Raw genomic sequence first — 8,145 nt, forward strand, 5'->3', positions numbered from 1 at the left:
CACAATGATCTTCATGCCAACGTGGTGGTCTCTCCATGCCAACATCATTACTCAAACCAGCATGGTGTTCAGTGCAACAAAATTGTGTTGCGCAATGATAGATGACAAATATGCACAATAATAGGCGGCAAGGCAAAATTTTTGTGTTGTAGTCAAGCCAAGGTGCCAACATCATTGCCCTAACTAGCATGGTGGTCAACGCTTTATCTTTTCTTATAGGATTATGGAGCAATCAACTAATGTGGTGGCTATCCTAAATGACTTTGAGATCAGAGAATGGGTGTCCAGTGCATATGGCGAAGTTGCACAATGACAGGTGGCAAAGCAAAAGCTGTGTGATGCAATTAGGCCAGAGGCAGAGCAACAGTCTCTGTGCTCATGAGTAAATGCATATAGTGCCATGTGTTGAGCTTTGCATTATTGACAATGATAAGATTGTGTCTCATTATTACGCTAGTACGGCAATCATGATGTCAGAAAAACTTTCGACGAGAGCACAGGTCCACGTAAAATTCAATATCTCACCCACCAACGCATCACGTCGTGGCCCCAAAATGGCCCCAAAAATTGTTCCATGATTGGCTACACCAAAAAAAAAATTGACCCTTCTATATTAGCTAGCACTGGGTGTATTCGGGGACATACATTTCCAAGTCATCCTCTATCTTGACGATGCCTTTGATGTGTCATTCATCAAAGTATGAGTTAGGCCTCAGTCCTGAAGGGCACCTGATATAGGAGGACGTTGAAGAAGAAACCATCCATATGATGTCCTAGATGGTATTTTGTGAAGTAAACCACATTAGTTTATTGGTAAAAAACATTATGGAGAGCATCTGTGCCTATATGCCTATCCCTTGCCCTCTCGTGCTTATTCAGGGTGTAATTTGTATGTAAGGCACAAATGTGATGGCTTCAAGCTCAGAGGGCTGAGCACAACATAGATCTATTGGATGTATCATTGTGTAACCATGTTGTGTCATAATATTTTGTCAGAGTGTGGGTGGCGAGGAGTCTATGTAGTGTATCACCTTGATGTGCTCAATGATGAAGATCTGCAAGCAATTTAGGGCTACCTCTATTGTTGATGTTGGCTTGGTCAAGATAGAGGCAAATTTGATCTTTAGCTTGAATGGATCTAGGTTACATAAGGAACTTCTAGCCGTTCACCATATAGGAAAAAAAAAGACTTTTCCTAGTTCCAAATGAGAAGAACTAGGAAAAGTCCTAACTAGAGAAAATGGGCCAGTTCCTAGGTACTCTTCCTAGGAAAAGAAAGGAGTATTTTCCACATCCAATTTCCTATATAGGAGTTAAATCCTATATAGGCTTTTTTTCCTATATAGTTATTTTTTCCTATATAGGGGTTTTTTCCTATATAGCTGATTTTTTCCTACATAGGGTTTTTTCCCTATATAGTTAAAATTTCCCTCTATATCAACTTTAGAATATAGAGAAAACTTGAAAAAGAAAAGTGAAACAAATTTTTCTTTATAGAAACTTTTTATTTAAATAAAAGTATTTATTTCACTTCAATCTTGAAAAATAATTATTGCAAAGTTCCATCTATAAAATATATAAGTTATATGAGTTTACTTGAAAATCATTGTCAATGAAAGAATAATTGTTTATCAACTTTACTATATAGAGAGAACTTGGAAAAGAAAAGTAAAACAAAGTAGTTTTTTCTTTATAGTAATTTCTTATTTAAACAAAAGTAGTTTATTAATTTCAATCTTGAAAAAATATTATTTGAACAAAGTTAATCTTAAAAATATATAACCTGTATGAGTTTAATTAAATATTACTCTCAATGGAAAAGTCTCGGAAAAATAAATGTTAAAAATGTTATAATTATACCAATTCTACATCATCAAGATGCAAAATTGGTGCTCTATGATTTTAAATGGCTATTTTGCCTTCTAACAAAAGCCATTCTACTACGTCCTCTCTCATGGAATGATAATCCTTGTCACTTCCAATGACATTTGAACCTTTCTTCTTACTCTTTATGCAATTCCAAACAAGTTTTGATTGGCTATACTTCTCATCTACAGTTCTAGCTCTAATGAATTTCATGAGTATCATTTCTTAATTTACTACACTCCAACCCCTGCAACAAATGACAAAGTAAAGTAAATCAAAATTTAACGCAAGTCTAAATATCTTAATTTATCACTTGTAATGAGAAGAATAATAATGTCAACTAAAAAATATTAAGTAATTCAATGGGACTTTTAAAAACTCCATGAGTAACTATGCTTTATCTCACCTTAATAGGCTATGCAAAATCTTTACTTTTCAACATTGGATCTTCTCCATTCACAATCCAAACATTTAATCAAATTCATAACCATAATAAAATGAAATCATCTTTACAAATATCTTTGTTAAGAAAACTTTTTCTAAGAGATGTACACTTTATTCTATACTTTATAATATAAAAACTAAGTGAAATGCAAACATCATTGCATACCTTGATAGGTTGTTGACTCTTTTGACTACTTGATTTTTGTTGCTTTAATTTCTTATTCTAGAAAGAAAATAACAACACAAAGTATACTAAGAAATAATTACATCAATTAAGAAGATGACTAACCTAGAAAGGCAAACATTGTAACATGCTTACCTGCATATATGATGAATTTTGTGGGGCATGTCAATTCTATCCATACTTGAAGAAGTTGAAAAAATGAACCACACATTGGAAATAGTGTCCCATTTTCTACACTCTTGTAATAATCATCCTACAACTAAATTACAAAAGGTATAAATTAATGAATGTAAGAATCTCTTTCAACACAACCTTGAAAAGATGAAAACATGCAATGAAAATATACATTCAAAATCGCTCAAAATTTGAACATGCAAAGCTACTAAGTACCTCATTCACAAAAGATCCATCCATGTCACTCTTGTGATCCATATGGGTAAGTGTCTCATCATCCTATAAAAATTTATGTCCATCCAACTCAAAATAATGAAACTCTAATTCTTTAAAATCATCATGGAAACTCAAATGGATGTGTTAAGAAATTAAATGACAATGAGATTTATGCTATTAATCTAGAAGCAAATATAAGATTATAACTTTCTTTGCCATTTTTTTATTCACACCATAAGACTAGATGGCAATACCTTATCCATGTAAAAAGAGTCCACAACTCTAATGTTGTCATGATCCTCCATGTGAATTGATTCATTATGCACCTCCTTCACAAAGATAAATACAAATATGATGAGTAAATAAATAAGAGTTAGCACAACATGTAATCTCAAAAACTCAAGGATTCAAAATGATAAAAGCTACTAGGTAGCACATATATGAAGAATGCAAAAGTTCAACATCAAACATTGAAGATATCTTGCATATTAGAACACTTCAGAAAAATTATAATAGATTATATACTACATGCATTGGAATAAAACTAAGCATGTTGAATAATTAAATCATGCTGATTACAAAACCGTAGGATATGAAAAGCACAATCATTAAGGCTAATGGAAGACCTGATGCAATGGAGATATTAAAGACATCTTATACACTAGAACAATTATGAAGATGATAATCAATTGTATGATCCATATAGTGGAATAAAACTAATCATATTTGATAAAAAACTAATTGCCACAAACATTCAATGCCAAATAATGAAGACATCGTATGCACATTAAATCATGCTTATTAAAAAACCATAGGATATGAAAAGCACAATCAAGGCTAATGGAAGACATGATGCAACAGAGATATTGAAGAGATCTTATACACTAGAACACTTTTGAAGATGATAATCAATCATAGAATCCATGTAGTGGAATAAACTGAGCATATTTGATAATAAATTAATTGCCACAAACGTTAAAAACCAAACATTAAAGACATCATAAGGACATTAAATCATGCTTATTACAAAACCATACGATATGAAGAGCACAACCAAGACTAATGGAAGACATGATGCAATGAAGAGATTGAAGACATCTTATACACTAGAACACTTCCCAAGATGATAATCAATCATACCATCCATGTAGTGGAATAAAACTGAGCATAGTTGATAAAAATTGAATTGCCACAAACATTCAACACCAAACATTGAAGACATCATATGCACATTAAATCATGCTTATTACAAAACCACTGGATACGAAAAGCACAACCAAGGCTAATGGAAGACATGATGCAATGGAGAGATTCAAGACATCTTATGTACTAGAACACTTCCGAAGATGATAATCAATCATACAATCCATGTAGTGAAATAAAACTGAGCATAGTTGATTAAAATTTAATTGCCACAAACATTCAACACCAAACATTGAAGACATTGTATGCACATTAAGTCATGCTTATTACAAAACCATAGGACATGAAGAGCACAACCAAGCACAACCAAGGCTAATGGAAGACATGATGCAATGGAGAGATTGAAGACATCTTATAAACTAGAACACTTTTGAAGATGATAATCAATCATATAATCCATGTACTCGAATAAAACCAAGCATATTTGATAAAAAAATAATTTCCACAAACAATCAACAGCAAATATTGAATACATCGTATGCACATTAAATCATGCTTATTACAAAACCATAGTATACGAAAAGCACAATGAAGGCTAATGGAAGACATGATACAATGGAGACATTGAAGATATCTTATACACTAGCACACTTCCAAAGATGATAATCCATCATACAATCCATGTAATGGAATAAAATTGAGCATATTTGACAAAAGGTTAATTGCCACAAACATTCAATACCAAACATTGAAGACATCGTATGCACTAGAACACTTCCAAAAATGATAGCCAATTGTATAATACATGTAATGAAATGAAACTGAGCATTATTGACAAAAAAACAATTACCACGAAAGCTTCAAGCTGTGTCATAAATTAATTTCTATGCCACTTTTGTATTCACAACATAGATTACTAGATAGTATCTTCTCCATTTGAGAAGACTCAACAACTATGTTGTCATGATCTTGCATGTGTGTACATTCATGAAGCATCTCCTTCATGTTGGAAGGCTCGGCAACTCTTTTGCTATCACAATCCTACATGTGCATAGATTCACGAAGCATCTCTTTTAAATAGATAAATAGAAATATCATCTTAAATAAGTTTTAGTAAACATAATATCATCTTAAATAATTTTGAGTATATTTGTTGATACATGCAATATAGGTACGTTAGGAATTAGATAGGTACATTAGGAATTAGATAATTAAAAAATCTCTAGTAGCCTAGTGTTAGTGCTAGCCCAAGATGACAAATCCCAAAATCCCTCTATAGTAGAATGTGATGACCTATTTCACGACGATGCCTAGCTAAAGGTTACATGACGACCAAATACAACCTTGGACAATTTCAAGTATTTGGTCATCATGTAACCTTGTAGCTAGGCATCGTTGTGAAATAGGTCATCACATTCTACTATAGAGGGCTTTTGGGATTTGTCATCTTGGGCTAGCACCAACACTTGGCTACTAGATATTTTTGAGTTATCTAATTCCTAACGTACCTTGATTGCATGTATCAACAAATATACATATTTATATATTTGCAAGGTTTGACCGTACTATCTTTCCTTAAGGTCGAGTGACAATAGAGGATGCAATCCTTTGTCATACCACACATTATCTCATAAAACGATAAAGTGTCAACTATGTGTGTTGAATAAAATACTTTGAATAGTGTAAATCTTTCATGCAACTCATAACAACTTTTGTTTCAACAACACACTACCTAACAAACCCTATCTTTCCTTAAGATATAGTGCCAAGTTTTAACCTTCCATGCAATTAATCACAACTCCTAGTTTTGTTACACACTACCTAGGAACCCTATCTTTCCTTAAGATAGAGTGGCCAACTAATCACAACTTCCATATTTGTAGCACATAATAGGATAGATTGCAAGCTTGAGACTATACATAACACAATCTAAGCTAGCACACTATCCAAGATATGGTAGAATGCCAATTTAGGATCACGAACAATCCTAAACTTACAATGCATTATCCAAAATAGGACTGGTGTCAGTTGAGATATTTAAACATTAATCATTAAAAAACAAAAATTAATACGTAGCTCGAAAAGCAAAGCTACATGGAATAGAATGGTACTAAGATGCTAAAAACAACATACACAAGTCAATACCCAAATTCAAACATTTTTGTATGGTACGAGATTAGAGATTTTACTTGATGAGTGATTGGTTAACAGGCCAAGGGACGAATCTAAAAGGTAGAAGGGTAGCCTAAGGCTAATAGGTATTTGTAAGAATAATAAGGAGGGGCTCGATTTCTATATATTTTACATTATCTTCATATGAATAAAAGTTGATTAAGGCTTTACTTTTATGAAATAATTCATTTGTATAAAATTACTCTTATGAATCAATTGGGATGATAGTTTGAATTCATTTTAATTTGCAATTTTTTTACATTTTGTTTTTCCTCTTTTGACGAGTATATTAACGCCACTTAGCTAGCTATACTCATTGAGTCGATGTCCTCTTTGTTTAGGCATTATCTAGACTATATAAATGCCAGCACACATAACATATCTGAGTAAAACACAACTCATTTCACAACAAACACACCACAACCTAAAAGAAAGCCAAATCTCCACTAGTTCTTCACACAACTTTTCTTCATGAAGGAATGTAAATATAAATAGAACATAAAAAATAGATATTGTCATAACAATGCATGCACATTGCATCATAATGGATGCACATTGCAATGTGAGAAAGAGGGGAAACCAAATTTTGAATCTAGTGCAAGTGTTTCGTGGGGTGTGTTGGAAAACACGTCAACAAACATAGTTAGAGCAAGTTAAAAGGAAAGGTCAGTAAATGACGAAGAAGTGAGGCACAAAAAGTGGACAAAAGGTGTGAGTGGGATGGCATGTGGATTCACTTATATGGTAGTGTAGCTAAAATGAGTTCTATGTGGATGCATAAAAAGTGAGGTACATGCCCTTTAACAAAATATTACAGCTAGATGATCAAACTAGCTATCACAAATAAAAATGTAATAAATGAGTGCATGGTGTGCTAGTTCTAAAGAAAGAATAGACTTAAGGGTAGCACAAACATGATTCTAAAATTTAGAAAGAAATATGTACAATCAAAGTAGGAAGAAGTAGTATACTTTTAAATCAACCTGTGGAGATGATGTGACTTGAAAGATTATGCCATGTGTAAATACTTAGCTATAGTGATAAGTTTTATTGTGATGCACCGAGCATAATGAGCAAGCTAGGATAACACCAACTTTGTAAGTAGGCCCCTCCTAATGGACACACACATGATAAGTAAAGGTTATGCTCTAGCGTCATCTTGATGAGTTGGTAGAGTTGCAAGCCAAGGAAGTGGAGAGACACCCGTTTGTTCCTTGATTGTGATAAATAATGGAGGAATTGTTTTGAAGATGTTTGCCATTTCATGCATCCCATTGCTAGAACTAGATCCTCCACACGTATTTGAGGTGGACCAAATAGAGATCTTTGGGTTAAGCCCTTGGATGGCATCGGCATTGATAGGGACCATGTCTTGAAAAACATGGTGAGCTGCCTGGCCAACCCCTCATGAGTTCTACCTTAACAATATTACAGGTGGATGATCAAACCAGCTATCATAAAATAAATTTGTAATAAATGAGTGCATGGTGTGATTGTTATGAATAAAGAATAGACTAAAGGGTAGCACATACATGATTCTAAAATTTAGAAAGAATATGTACAATCAAAATAGGAAATAGCAAATTTTTAATTCAACCAATGGAGATGAGGTGACTTGAAAGATTTTTCATTTATAAATACTAGGCATAGTGATAATGCTTATTGCATTGGACCGAACTTAATAAGTACACACTTGAGTAACGTAGGTCCCCCCTAAAGAGCACACATCTAGCAAGTACAGGTTATGCTCTAGCATCATCTTGATCACTTGGTAGAGTTGCAAGCCAAGGAAGAGGGGAAACACCTATTTGTTCCTTGATTGTAGTAAATAGTGAGGGGATTGTTTTGAAGATGTTTGCCATTTAATGCATCCCCCCAATGTTAGATTTAGATTTCCCACATGCATCTGATGTGGACCAAATAGAGATCTTTGGGTTGAGTCCTTA

General features: G+C 33.4%; 1 long non-coding RNA gene across 2 annotated transcripts; it reads right to left on the minus strand.

The window, feature by feature from the left end:
- Positions 1-1,957: 1,957 nt before the first annotated feature.
- LOC147895639 (uncharacterized) lies at positions 1,958-3,217 on the minus strand. Of its 2 annotated transcripts, none has more exons than XR_015541867.1 (4): positions 3,139-3,209; positions 2,630-2,747; positions 2,477-2,533; positions 1,958-2,113 (listed from the first exon to the last, which is right to left on the minus strand). It is a non-coding gene; the product is annotated as an uncharacterized LOC147895639 (long non-coding RNA). The 2 variants fall into 2 exon arrangements; XR_015541868.1 differs by lacking the exon at positions 1,958-2,113 and adding an exon at positions 2,885-2,947 and having other exon boundaries at positions 2,476-2,533; positions 2,630-2,753; positions 3,139-3,217.
- Positions 3,218-8,145: the final 4,928 nt, after the last annotated feature.

The sequence above is a fragment of the Dipteris shenzhenensis genome, chromosome 12, assembly GCF_047967505.1.
Source record: "Dipteris shenzhenensis isolate YYH24624 ecotype China chromosome 12, Dip_SZ_1.0, whole genome shotgun sequence".
NCBI classification, from domain to species: Eukaryota; Viridiplantae; Streptophyta; class Polypodiopsida; order Gleicheniales; family Dipteridaceae; genus Dipteris; species Dipteris shenzhenensis.